The sequence below is a fragment of the Desmodus rotundus genome, chromosome 11 (genome assembly GCF_022682495.2).
Source record: "Desmodus rotundus isolate HL8 chromosome 11, HLdesRot8A.1, whole genome shotgun sequence".
In the NCBI taxonomy this organism is placed as follows: domain Eukaryota; kingdom Metazoa; phylum Chordata; class Mammalia; order Chiroptera; family Phyllostomidae; genus Desmodus; species Desmodus rotundus.
Genome location: NC_071397.1, coordinates 99448777 through 99461993, shown reverse-complemented (window position 1 = coordinate 99461993; position 13217 = coordinate 99448777). Strand labels below are relative to the sequence as shown.

The following is a 13217-nucleotide window of genomic DNA, read 5'->3' as shown; positions in this document are numbered from 1 at the left end:
TAACCCGAACACACTCTCGAGAGAGAGTCTGCTTCCTCTTGACTTACTACTCAGTGGAAAAGTCATTGGTTGAATAAAAAATCTCTTTTGGTTTCCACCAACAGTAATAGAGTTTTTAAAAAATTATCTTTTCTGTTGTTGAAATGGGATTGGGTGGTTTTTCCCTAAAATTAAATAACCTAGGAAGAAGTATAGTTGTTTTTATTTTTTTATTTTTAAGTATATTTTATTGATGATGCTATTACAGTTGTTCCATTTTTTCCCTCCCCTTTATTCCCCTTCACCCCGCCTACCCCCCCCAACCCACATTCCCCCCCTTAGTTCATGTCCTTGGGTCGTACATACAAGTTCTTTGGCTTCTACATTTCCTATATTATTCTTAACCTCCCCCTGTCTATTTTGTACCTACCATTTATGCTATTTATTCCCTGTACCTTTTCCCCCATTATCCCCCCTTCCACTCCCCACTGATAACCCTTCCTGTGATCTCCATTTCTGTGATTCTGTTCCTGTTCTAGTTGTTTGCTTAGTTTGTTTTTGTTTTTGTTTTTGTTTTGTTTCAGGTTCGGTTGTTGATAGTTGTGTTTGTTGTCATTTTACTGTTCATAGTTTTGATCTTTTTCTTCAATAAGTTCCTTTAACATTTCATATAATGAGAGCTTGGTGATGATGAACTCCTTTAACTTGACCTTATCTGGGAAGCACTTTATCTGCCCTTCCATTCTAATGAAAGCTTTGCTGGATAGAGTAATCTTGGATGTAGGCCCTTGCCTTTCATGACTTGGAATACTTCTTTCTAGCCCCTTCTTGCCTGTAAGGTCTCTTTTGAGAAATCAGCTGACTGTCTTATGGAAACTCTTTGGTAGGTAACTCTCTTCTTTTCTCTTGCTGCTTCTTTTGAAGTATATACTTTATTGGTTATGCTAGTACAGTTGTCCCATTTTTTCTCCCCTTATCCCTCTCCACTCTGCACCTCCCTCCCACCAGTATTCCCCCCCAGTTCCTATATAGTTGTTTTTAAATGGAGAGTTCAAACATATTTTCATAATTTATTCATTCAGTATGTGCAGGAGAAAATTAAATACAGACAGGTTACTCTTCCCCGCAAGTTAAAGAACCTAGGTGTATGGAATGTCCCAGCTGTGTTATTGAAAAATAAATAAGATGCATTATTGCTGGCTCCTCTCTCCTTTGTCATTCTTAACATTAGGTTAAGATAGATATTCCATCCGTGGTGTTATGTAAATATTTGTGTGCCTTGTTCTTTCAAAGATACTAAATCATTTGAATAATATTGTTCCAACTTCATATGAATGGGGGAAGGCCTTTGCATTCCTAGTAGAAGAAATTGGCAGCCCTGGGATTATCCGTATTACCTTTAAAATGCCATGTTTTAATGAAACTAATTGAGAAGATTGGGAATTAACATTATTCTGATAATGGTCTGGTAATGGTCGTTGGCGCTGAAAGAGTGCTTAGAAAACAAATTTTTCCCATCATTTAAAGATAGCAACTAACCTAAACTGTTTTCAACCCACACTGATGGTGAGAGTTTTAACAGGTTAACTTCTGTGAAGTGTGGAAAGAACAGAGAGCCTTGGTGACGTAGGAGATGAGCGGTGAGCCGTGCTGTTTCTAAACCTCCCGTCTGCCTGCGGGTTACAGCTTCCTTCCAGGCCTGGCTCTCCAGTGTCTCCAGCAGCCACCCTCACTCAGCCAGTCTGACCTGGGCTGCGCTGGAATTCTAAACTACACACCCGACTTCAAAACTTAGCAAGGAAAAAACAGAATGTGCGGTACCTCATTAGTACTTTCTATAGCGACTAAATGTTGGAACGGCATTTTGGATATACCTAAAATATGTAAATTAACTTGATCAGTTTGGTGTCACTTTTTAAATGCGTCCACCAGAACGTTGTAGGCTGCAGGTGTGGCTCCCAGTGTGGCCCCCGAGGTCCCCCTCCTGGGCAGCCGGCCCTGGAGACAAGGGGGTTGGGTGGGTGGCGAACCCCCGTCGAGACTTTGCATTTAGGCATGAAAATCATTACCTCTGACATCAAACCTAATGTTGGCAACTGTGAGGAAAGGCATTTGGGGAAATCTGATTCAAACTGTGCTTTCCAGAGTCCGAGGCTCAGAACTTTAGTCCCGTTCTTTGGAGGCAGTATTTCAGCATAATGCTTTCACCTACGGATCCGATCAAGGGTTTGACAAGCCTTTCCTTGGAAAAAGAAATTACTTTCCACTTTTAGCATACAATTATAGTGCTTTCCTACCTGAAGTATTTATTGCTGGTGAACACCCTAACAAAGATGTAAAAAGGTTCAAAAGAGCTCCAGGGGAGGTAAAACGGTCAAGGAACTAGTCTTTTATGGCAGCACAAGTGAAAAAGTTAGGACTTCTTGGGTGGAAAAAGATAAAATTGAGCAGTTAGGAAAGGCTAATAATAGGTTTAGCAATATTTACTTAGTGCTTTATTTCACGGACCTGAGTAGAAAGGGTAAACATAAAATAAGAAGTGTCAGAAGTTATCTCTTAATTGAGTAACCATGGCCCAACTCGGCAAAACCCAGAGCATCCCTGGCCCAGGTTTCGGGGCAGCCACCCCACCAAGCGGGTCCTGCCTCCCCGAGGCTGTACTTCCACACGAGTTGTGTGTCTGTGAGTCCCCATGCTGTGAGTGAGGGCTCACACAGGCCTCCGTAATGTTGGACTCTTTGTTCCAAATAGCTCCGGACTATTTTCTTAAGATACACCAAGTACAGAGAACACATAGGTTTGGAGTGTCTTCGTGGCATGCAGTGATCAAAAGCGTCAATCAATTGTAGGTATGTTTAGAGCAACCAGGAATCACTGTGTCTGCCTTTAAAGTTCTTCCGTTCTTCTGTAGAAGGTGACCATCTTGTCCACAAAGCATTCCCTAGTGCCTCTGACCGGTGTGGATCCGTCCATCACCTCGACACAGAAATTGCTCCTGGCCTAACGTTCTGTGTACCCGGTGCCCGGCGCGGGTGCCTTGTTAAGTGTCATTGGCTGATAATAGCTTGTGATATGTTGTTAAGTCTAAAACCAGCCCACAGAGATGATGCTGAGTGGCTGCAGTTCCAATGACGGAGGTTGGTAAATCAATTCCAAAAAGACTGGTGTTGAAATAGTGCAATAAAATGCAAAACCATGAAAGTTCCAATGGACTTGGAAAGATAGGTCCTAATTTGCATTTGTACATATGCAGAGATCATTCTGTAACAAGACTAGCAATATATATACATCTTTTAATTTGTGTGCTTCTCTATAACTTATAAATTTTAATTATATTTATTTTATAATTTTAAAACTGGAAAATTTTAATGTGTAGGAATTCAGACCTAAGAGAACACTTTAATAGATAATACTTTATTAAATGGCAGGACACGTTTTGTTAGTAATTGCAAAGCATAAGCAGTTAATTATAAATCATTGCTCTGTCATGGCGAAGCACAAAGTAATAGCTTAGAGAGCAAGGAGGAAATTCATCATAAAGGTAAACCGTGTCCCTGCCCGTTGTTGAGACTCAGACAACTGGCTGTCTGTTGTATCCAAACAAGTAACAACTTCCAGCTGAAAACAACAAACTGCCCAGTGGCTCGGGCTGCTACTAAGTGGCCTTTGTGCCCCAAGCCCTCTGGAGTGTAAGCTGCACAAGGGTAGGGGTTTTCTTATTGAAGTTCCCCGTCGTGTCCAGGGTACCTACAACAGTGCCTAACAGTAGCAGGGATTGGGAAGGTGAATGAATGAACAATCTATCCTTCCACATTTTTCATATCCCTTTCCTTGCATCCTGGGACGTCAAGATCATAGAGCCTGGGAATCATTTAATCCTGTCACCTGTTCGGTGTCCGAGTCCCCACTCTGATGCCTTTGCTGTCTGGGGCAGACCTGCCATTTCCTCCTCAGGTGGCTCAGGCTTGCTGAGGACAGCGCTGGTAGCCGGGCCTTATACAGTGACTCAGAATCTCTTCCTGTAGTTTCCGAATTCTTTGTCCTGGGGTCACCAATGAGGGTCTGCTATTTCTTTTGAAATCTGCTCTTTGACTGTTTGAAGACAGTGATCAGCTCCCTCCTCCCCCACCGCTCTCCCTCTCTTACTGGGTCCCGGCTTCTGAGGCCCAGTCTCCCGTGGCAGAAACCCTGTCTTAGCTCCAAGTGCTGGGGCAGGAGGGATCCTCGCCACCGCCCCGACAGGTCGGGTCCCTCAGGGCCCTTCCCTGCCCCGTGGCACCCACTTCTGAGCCAACAGCCTCAGGGGGGCGCGGCTGGCACAGGAATGACCACCTCCTTGTGAATGCACCCAGGGTGAGACTGGTTTCTATGACAACTGTGTTGCAACAGGTGTTTACAAAGAGCACTCCTATGCAGTGGCCACATTCACGTCACCCCGTCTTGTAAATATGTAATCAGTGTTTTCAGCTCAAGAATAGAACTTTATCTTTATCTGACTTAAATTTTATTTAAAGAACTCATCATCCCAGGCTTCGAGGCGGTTACCATCACTTGATTTTTGTTTATTTATTGCTTTTGTTTTCTTTTCCTGCAGTTCTCAGGTGATACTGGTAGAAGCCTGCTCTCTACATCTTCACCCAATGTATTCATTTTAAAATGCTGCCAACACCACAGGACATAAATCTATGACCAGTAGCAGGAAAAGCTATTCACCCTTTTGTGAAGAGACTACATGGAATTATTTTTATTGTTCTGACATTGAGTTCAGCACCTGGCTGGTGGAAGGTGCTCACAGAATGTTTGCCGCGTTGACTGAGCTGTGGAAGGGGCTGAACACTCTCGGAGGAGACTTGGTCCTTCCTTTGGTAGGATAGACGAGACTCTATCCTACCAAATCCATCAGCAAGGCCGCTATGCAGCCTGCATCTCCGCATTTGAAAACAGGAATGTGATGAAAATATCGCCAGCTCCTTGGTGGGATTATGGAGTTATCAAGCACTTCAGATACAATGTTATCTGCTCTGTGCCACCAGCCCCAGTTGCTACATGCTGTTTCTAGCATGGGAGGGACACTGGGTGACGCCGATTGAATCGGTCAGCTTCCCCCTCGGTCCAGCTCTGGTCCTCGACTCTGCGGGACGGAGGGTCTTTCTGGGCGGTGCTCGTGACGGTGTGAGACTGCAGGCTTCTCCCTCACCTCCTTCAGCGCTGGTGGCACATCTCTTACTGCTCCGGCGTCGGGGGTGACAAGGAGGAGGGGCGCACACTCTGGCGAGGAAAGGGTTGTATTTGTTGATTCAGTTGCCACATCTGCAGCAGCTTCTGCATGGCAGGCATTTCATTAGTCCCTGAGGACACGAAGAGGCAAGTCCCTGCCCTCTGGGGGCCTACACATAGTAAGTGGGGGTGCTCGGGGAAGGTCTTCCGTGAGGCGGCCCCTGAGGTCTGACTGAGGGCTGAGTGTGGGCCTTGGAAAGGGAGGAGGGAAGAGTTGCCTGGCAGAGGGGATGGCAGATGCCAAGACCTGGAGTTCTAAGAGTTTGGCCTATTCCAGAAACACAGAGTAGAAGTATGGAGTTGGAGTATGGTGGTCAGTGTAGCTGAGTGTGGTGTGGCCTGAGAGGAGAGGCAGGAGCCAGGTCATGCCCTGCGGGTTGTGGGGAGCAGTGTGGGTTATATTGTGTGAACCCCAGTGCAGTGAGGAGTGTGGGTTATATTGTGTGAACCCCAGTGTAGTGAGGAGTGTGGGTTATGTTGTGTGAACCCCAGTGCAGTGAGGAGTATGGATTGTGTTGTGTGAACCCCAGTGTAGTGAGGAGTGTGGAGTGGATTCTCTGAACAACTGAAAGTCACTGAGGGTTTTATTAATTGGGAGTGACAAGACTTTATTAAGAGACTCATCTGACTTCTCTCGGGAGCGATGTGGGAGCGATGTGTGTCTCTAAGGAGAAGGACGTGTTAGGAACCTGTTGCTCTGGTTTGAGAGAGAGGTAATGGTGGAGACAGAGAGACGCAGAGAAGTCCAAGCCGTGTTTGGGAGATGGAGCCAAGGGCTTAACAGTAAGAAGTGTGAGAGGAGAAGGAAATGACGACGACTCCTGAGTTTTGGGCGAGAGCCGTTGGTGGATGCTGCTGCCTGTTCGGTGGAGACGGAAAGTGGAGCAGGTGGGGGAGGGGGCGGGAGCGGTAAGTGCTGTGGGAACAGCACTGCCCTGCATACCTGTGTTACCTGCGTACCTGGGTCACCGCACCCCTCCATGCATCCCGTGCTCACTGAGCAGCTACTGTGTGCCCAAGACCGGGGCTAAGTAGTGAGCAGCAATACAGGTCCCAGTCCTGGTGTCCAGGGGGAAGGTTGTCCGGTATATACGCGCTCTGAGGACAAGGAGTTGGGAGGGAGGGCGGGAGTGCTGAGTGAGGGGCCGTGTGTGATTTTGAGTGGTATAGTCAAGGGGACTTCCCCAGGAAGGGTCCATTTAAACAGATTTATAATATTAATACATGTAATAACAGAATCATAGGAATAACTCAAAATAGTTGGGCTCACCATATTTTTTATGTACCTGATTTGCTTATCTTTGTGATTTATTATCCTTCTAGAAGTCGATGATAAAGGCAGGGGTTGGCTTCTTTGCTGCTATTATCCCGAAGCAAGGTTTTGTGCGATGTCACTATTGTATGCAATGCACGTGAATAATCCTGTTACCTCACCTAACAGAGAGAAGTTAGCCAAGTTCACCTAGCCTTAAAAAAAAAAAGGATAGTGTTAAAAAGGAAAAATGAATGAAAACCAAGGAGAATAGTGATACTTATTTGATCCTGCAGTAGGAGCAGATGCAGCGAGTTAACTTGTCCATTTTTATTCGGAATTAACAATGGCACAGAACCTGGGGCAGAGGTGAATGTTTACAGTACCTGGGGCACAGGTGAGTATTAAAGGTTAGCAGCCTGTTCGGCCTCCTAAAGAGAAGCCCGCACATCTCGCTTCACCACGCGAGTTGTAAGAGAAGAAGAGGGAAGCGACGAGGCCTGTGATTTTCTGGAAGCAGTTTACCCCAGCTGTTGCCTCACCCACACACGCATAAACCTCCACCTCGTCAGAAAGGGTCGTAGCTGGTTCTGCAACCAGTGTAGAAATAGTAAGCCTGGCATGTTTCTGTATTAACTTCTATTATAAGCATAAAAATGTGTATCTGTAGGTATGTCAAGAAAAGAAAAATATTGGTGGTTCTGGTATTTTCTTTCAGCACGAGTTATTATTTGCAGTTGTCATCTTAAGAAATAACATAATAAAAATATTGACAGAAATACATTAAGATATATTAGTCACCATATATCCAAGGGATACAGATAAGAAAAGAGAGTGAAAAGAAAACTCGAATGTGATGTTCTTGTGATAACTTTGTTAAATTCTTAAACATCATCATTGTAACTCAAGTTTAGTGGAGTTTCAAGGACACGTGAAACCTGTCAAAGAATTTAGCCCTGGGTAAATTCTCATAGAGCCCGTCGCGTAGCGAAGCCGATGTCCCGTGTATCACCTGCCCCCAGCACATCACGTTATCTGGATAATCAGCACAGCATTAACATTTCTGGTTCTGCCTGGAAAGTTTTAAAGAAATGCCTCCATTAGCTAATACCTCCAGAATAAATTTATTTTGTGTTTTGATGCCTTCGGAACACCGAGGTCACTTGTAGAGTCTGCTGCTTCTGACGAAACGTTAGAATTCCATCTCTCCGATCACCGTTTTCGCTGGCATTACCTTTGCCGGACGTGAGGACGCGGCAGATGCGTAGCAGCTTGGACAGCAGTGTTCACTCTGTGAAGTGCGGTGGTTCCGTGCTCTTAATGTTGATGTGAGCGAGCATGTTTATGTGGAGAAAAGGCCAGAAAAATATAATCCTAAGAAATCCGTTTCCTTCACCGCTTTCAAATCGTGTGGCACCCAAGAATGTCCAAGAACCACAGATGAACAAGTGTCAAAGTCGCCACCTGTGATGGGGAAATTGACGGCGTCAATTATCAAGTGTGAGCCACTATCACGCGGTAATCACTCGGTATTATCAAGTGTGAGCCACTGCGTGTCCTGAATTCACCAACAGCCGTGAGGCCACCTGGCTGTGAGACGGGTCTCTCGATTCTCTCAGTGTGTTTAGTGAGGTGACAGGGATAGCGACGTCTACTAGGAAAGGCAGGGAGAGCCTTCGCAGGTGGAAGAAGAAAGTGTCAGAGCAGGAGCACGTTTGAAGATCAGGAAGACCGACTCCCTGACTACGGAAGAAATGCACAACTGTAACGCAGACAACCAAGCCCCTGAGCTTGTTAGAGCTGGTGACCTTGGTTCGGTCACCCGTTCCAATGGAGGCTGCAGCCAAGAAATCAAGGGAAGGCTGAGACTCGGCAGGGGAACAGTGGAAGAATTGGGAAAGATCACCAAGACCAAGGATGTGTCGTTAGAGGCCAAGGCTAAGACTGTCCGCACCCTCCTGTGCCCAGTTACCAGGCGTGGCTGTGCAAGTTGGACGGTGAAGAAGGCCGAGAGGGAAAAATGGACTCACGTGAAGTGTGGGGCTGGAGGAGCACTGTATGGACGCCCTGGGCCTCCAAAAAGATAGACACATGGGTCCGGGAGCTAATTAAGCCTGGAACATAGTAGGAAGCAAAGAAGACAAAGCTGAAGCTGCCCTGCTTTGGGCACATCATCGGGGGGAGGGGGGGGCTGGGACGGCGTGCGAAGCGGACGGGCTCCATGAAAGAAGCCTCAGGCCTGAGTCTCCAGGGGCTGAGCAGGGCTGCAGGGGACGGGACACCGCGGACACATCACTCATTCACAGAGTCTCCAGGAGTCGGGGCCAACGCAGCAGCACGTGGCAGCAACACGCCTGCAAACCCAACCTTGGCCCCAGACATGCAGCTCATTGTCGCGACACAATTCTTAGAATGTCATGCAATTCAGAAAATGAGCCGGTGGATATTCTGACGTTCTCTTTTGATGTGTGTGATCCCCGGGACATTTTTCTTTAGTTATCATGTTCTCTGAATACTGAAAGGTGAGTTATTTACTTCGTCCTGCTGTGCAGTAGGACACCTAGCCTGGTAGAAGTTCTGAGGAACCCCTTCAGGGGTCTCAGAACTCTTCGAGACCCCGGCTGTTGTCGGGTTGCTGCTGCAGACACGTCCGTCCTGTAACACTGGCCTCCCCGTGACTAAGGGACATGGCGCGGTTTTTTCCTAAAAGAGGGATTAGTAAACTGTGACTTCTATTTGTAGCAATTAGAAAAGAATCTCCATCTGGACGTTCTTTACTGTTGTTCTGTATCTGCCGTAAATTTTTCCTTTTCTCTGGACACTTTGAAGCCCTGCAGCCCTTGGCTACTCCCTCTTTTCTGTTCTCGAAGCGTTCCGTCCACTTACTGCAGGTGGTGCGACACTGGGTCAAACTTAGCCAACGCTGCAGCGTTTCAACATCGCTCGCACTGTGCCTGGCACATGGTTACTTATTCAGTAAATATTTGTTGAAAGTATGAATGAATGAATTTTAATGTCACCAGCAATTTCATCTAAATCTTACTCGTACTTGAAAGCACATGGAAATTCGAAAGTGTGAGTAATTGGAGCAAATTAGATTTTCTATGTTAAATGCTGAAATAGGTGTCTCCCTTTTATTAAAAACAGCATTAGCACTATTCCAGGTCCTCACGGCGCTTTTAGGTACAGCGACTGTGTGATATTTCAAAACAAAATTTGACCACATTGTAAAAACAAACATCTAAAAATGCAAAAGTTGACGGGTACAAATTTTGTAAGAAAGCCATTTAAAGTGAAATGAACACACGCGCCTTTGCCTCTTCCAGAATTACTTAATGACTGCCTTTTTGCCAAGTACTTTAGTGAGTGACAGACATACAGGTAACTTGGGGAGGGATCGTTGGGAGGAGACAGCTTTACTGAGGTGTAGGTCGCGTTCTGTACCATCCACCTATTTAAAGTGTAAAATTCAATGACTTTTAGTATATTCACAATTATGCATCCGTCATCACAATTAAATTTAGAAGATTTCATCACTCCAAAAAGAAATCCTCTACCCTTTAGCAGAAACTCCCATTTCTCCCCAAACACACTCCACTGCCACCCTAGTCAACTGCTAACATATGAGGGGGGACCCCCCCCAAAAATGGAATTATCTTCTGGAAGTGGGCCCCTTGTAGTGCAGGCTTCCCCCACTAAGTGAGTGTTCTAGGATCCCACCTGTATTAACATACCTGCTGGCATTGTTGTGAGAGGCTGTGTTCGGCTTCAGTGAATTTTTTTTTTGAAGACTCAGTGTGTTTGCCCATTTCATGATGGGTGATTGATGAGTGCACCTACCCACACTGCACTGAGAGTTTAGCAGTTTTTGACCAAAAATGGCATGACTCCTGTGCCCCACTCTCCTTATTCACCTGATCTTACCCAAGGGACTTCCTTTTTGTCTCGATGAAAAACGTCCTCAAAGGGAAATGTTTTGCGCACGTGGAAGAGGTGAAACAAAAAATGGCAGAAGCACTAAAAGACATCAAAGTCGACAAGTTCAAAAACTGTTTGAACAGTGGAAAAATATCTAGGCAGGTGTCTTGTATCACATGGAGAGTACTTTGAAGGTAACTGAAGTTTGAATGAAAGAATAAATACAGTTTTTTATAAATAAATTTTGGGGTTTTTGGGTCCCCTTGGACTTTCTGTGTGCACACATTGGGCTCCCCTGGACACTCAGCATACGTGGAATCATACAACACGCGGTCTGCCGTACCTGGCTTCCGTCCTTCACTTAAGTTTCATTCTCGTTGAAGTGTGAATCAGCACCCCAGCCTTTTGAATGACCACACACTGTCTCACTGGGTGCAGACACCGCAGGTGGGCACGGGTCTGTTTCTCAGCGAGCCCACCTTTCAGCCGTTAGGGATGATGCAGGTGTGAACATTTGTCTGCCACCTTTCCACGGGCGTCATCTTCATGTCTCGCGGTGAACACCGAGGAGTCGAAGGGCTGGGGCCCACGGGGACTCTGCGTTTCACAGAGGGAGGGGCTGCCAGCTGCCTCCCAAGCAGCGCACTGTGTCACATTCCCAGCAGCAGCTCGCGAGTCCCCAGGAGCTCCACATCCGTGGAGATGATAAGAGACGACTGTAACAGCTGTTTTCACATGGAGCTGAGGAAGCTGAGATGGCGCCGTCCCCAGCACCCCTTGCAGTCCTGGGCCCAGCTCCCCGATGCACTGGTCATCTCCAGTGCTTGGGGCTGCATGCGGGGAGACCTCCAGGACTTCCATGACGTTATCTTTCCCCTCTGCTTTCAAGGGTGTCGCACGACGTGGGCTCCAAAGTGCATCAAAAGCACCTTTTCCTCCGTGGTTTTCCCATCGACTTTCTGTATTCGGAACTTTTTCTAGTGTTGACACTGCCGGTAGAAGGCACCAGGCTCTGCTCTGCGGTGTCACCCTGCTTATCTCGTTCTGTCTTACAGCCGTTGTTCCCGTTCCTTGCTCTCAGCTCCCCACTGGAGCTTTCACTTTTTCAATCCCGTTTTCTGCCGCTCACCTGTGTGGGGAGTACCTGAGTCATGTTATAAAGCCCCTTTTTATCGTAAGGAAAAGAAACACAGACTTCTGAGCATATTTTACGCGACTCCTTGCAGCAGAAACGGGACGGGGTTTTAGAGTTAGATGGAACCGAATTTGAATTCTGATTCCGTCACAACGCAGCTGATGTGCTTGGGAAGTGACCACAACCCTCCAGGGCTAGGCCTCCTCTTACTGTTCTACTAAGTGGGGGCTGGGCAGGGCGGGGGAGGGCAGGGACTCGACCTGGGATGGTGAGCACGCAATACAACACACAGATGACGAATTACAGAACTGTGCCCCTGATCCCTATAGAATTGTATTAACCAATTTCACCCCAGTAAATTCAACAAAAAATATTCACTGAGTTCTGCCCGCATGGGAGATGTTCAGGAGACATTGTTAAATAAAATGGGTGAGCATTCTTGCCCTGGTAAAGCTTAAATTCCAGAGTATGGAACATTTATTTCTGCAAAAATATCTATTTTTTGAGTCCTTTAATAGTCAAAAAATCTGAATAAGTTGTATTATATCATAAAAAAATGGGGGCAATGATACCGGTCTTCTCAGATCACCGAGGCACGCTGACACCATGTGCGGAAGGCACAGCACGGTCATGTCGGAAGTGCTCAGCCGTCACAGGTGGCGTAATTACTGTTAGGTTACAGCCGTTATTAGGTAGACACCTCATTCTAATTGAGAGCGAGCTAGTGGAATGCCACACTTACGGGAGGCACAGCGACAAAGGAGCCACAGTGCCTGGCCTTGAGGAGTTTGCAGTCTTTTCAAGGAGGTAAAACGTGCCCCAGAAGCGTCTCCGGCACGTGCGAACGCACATGCGTTTTGAAGACCACCATGTGGCAGTCGCCAACACTAGGAGTGGACACCCTCCACGGTGTGTTTAGTGCCGGAAACTAGGGGACCGGGACCTAAAGAGTGTCGTTAAGGTTGACATGTCACCCAGGGCTGCTCACTGCCAGCTGCAGGGATCGCTGCCCAGGCCCTTCCGACTCTGCAGGGGGTGCTGGAGGCCTCTGCACAGGGCTGCTTCCACGAGAGAATGTGGCAGTGGTGGGTGTCAATGTCACCAGAGCCCTGAAGAGCAGAGCTCAGCCTCGGGGGTCTGGTAGTGAGAGGCGTCTTAGAGGAGGTCACATTCGAGACGGACCCTGTTGGTGAATGGCTCTCCTCAGGTGCGGTGACGGAGGGTGTGGCATGAATGACGTCAGCAGGTGGTCCAGGGGTTTTCTGAGCTGTGTTTTCTGGGAACATGTAGCAGAGGACGGGCCTGTGGGTATGAGCAGAAAAGGCTGGGATACAAGCTTGTGCGGGGCCTGGAGTCCTGTCCCCAGTGGATAGGAGGAGACTGTAAGAACTGATCTGAGCTCTGGACCACTTGGCAGAACAGTATGGGACTTTTGGAAAGTGAAGAGAGTGGACCAGGACTTTGGTGGGAGGCCGGCAAACACCTGGAAACACCCAGAAAAAGTTCCCTGAAGAGGGGTGTGAGGCCCCTGGACATGAGGGTGGCACTGGCAGTTAGAAGGGGTGTGGGGAGGACAGGGGTCCCAGCAAGGTGCAGAGGGGAAGGATAGAAGTCCCCGTGATAGAAGCTGTGTCACTGGTTTCGAAAGAAAAGACA

General features: G+C 47.1%; 1 protein-coding gene across 3 annotated transcripts in view; it reads left to right on the top strand.

Annotated features, from left to right (window-relative positions):
- Window positions 1–13217, top strand: part of PRKN (parkin RBR E3 ubiquitin protein ligase) — an 889581-nt gene that overhangs the window by 174239 nt on the left and 702125 nt on the right. The window lies entirely within an intron of this gene.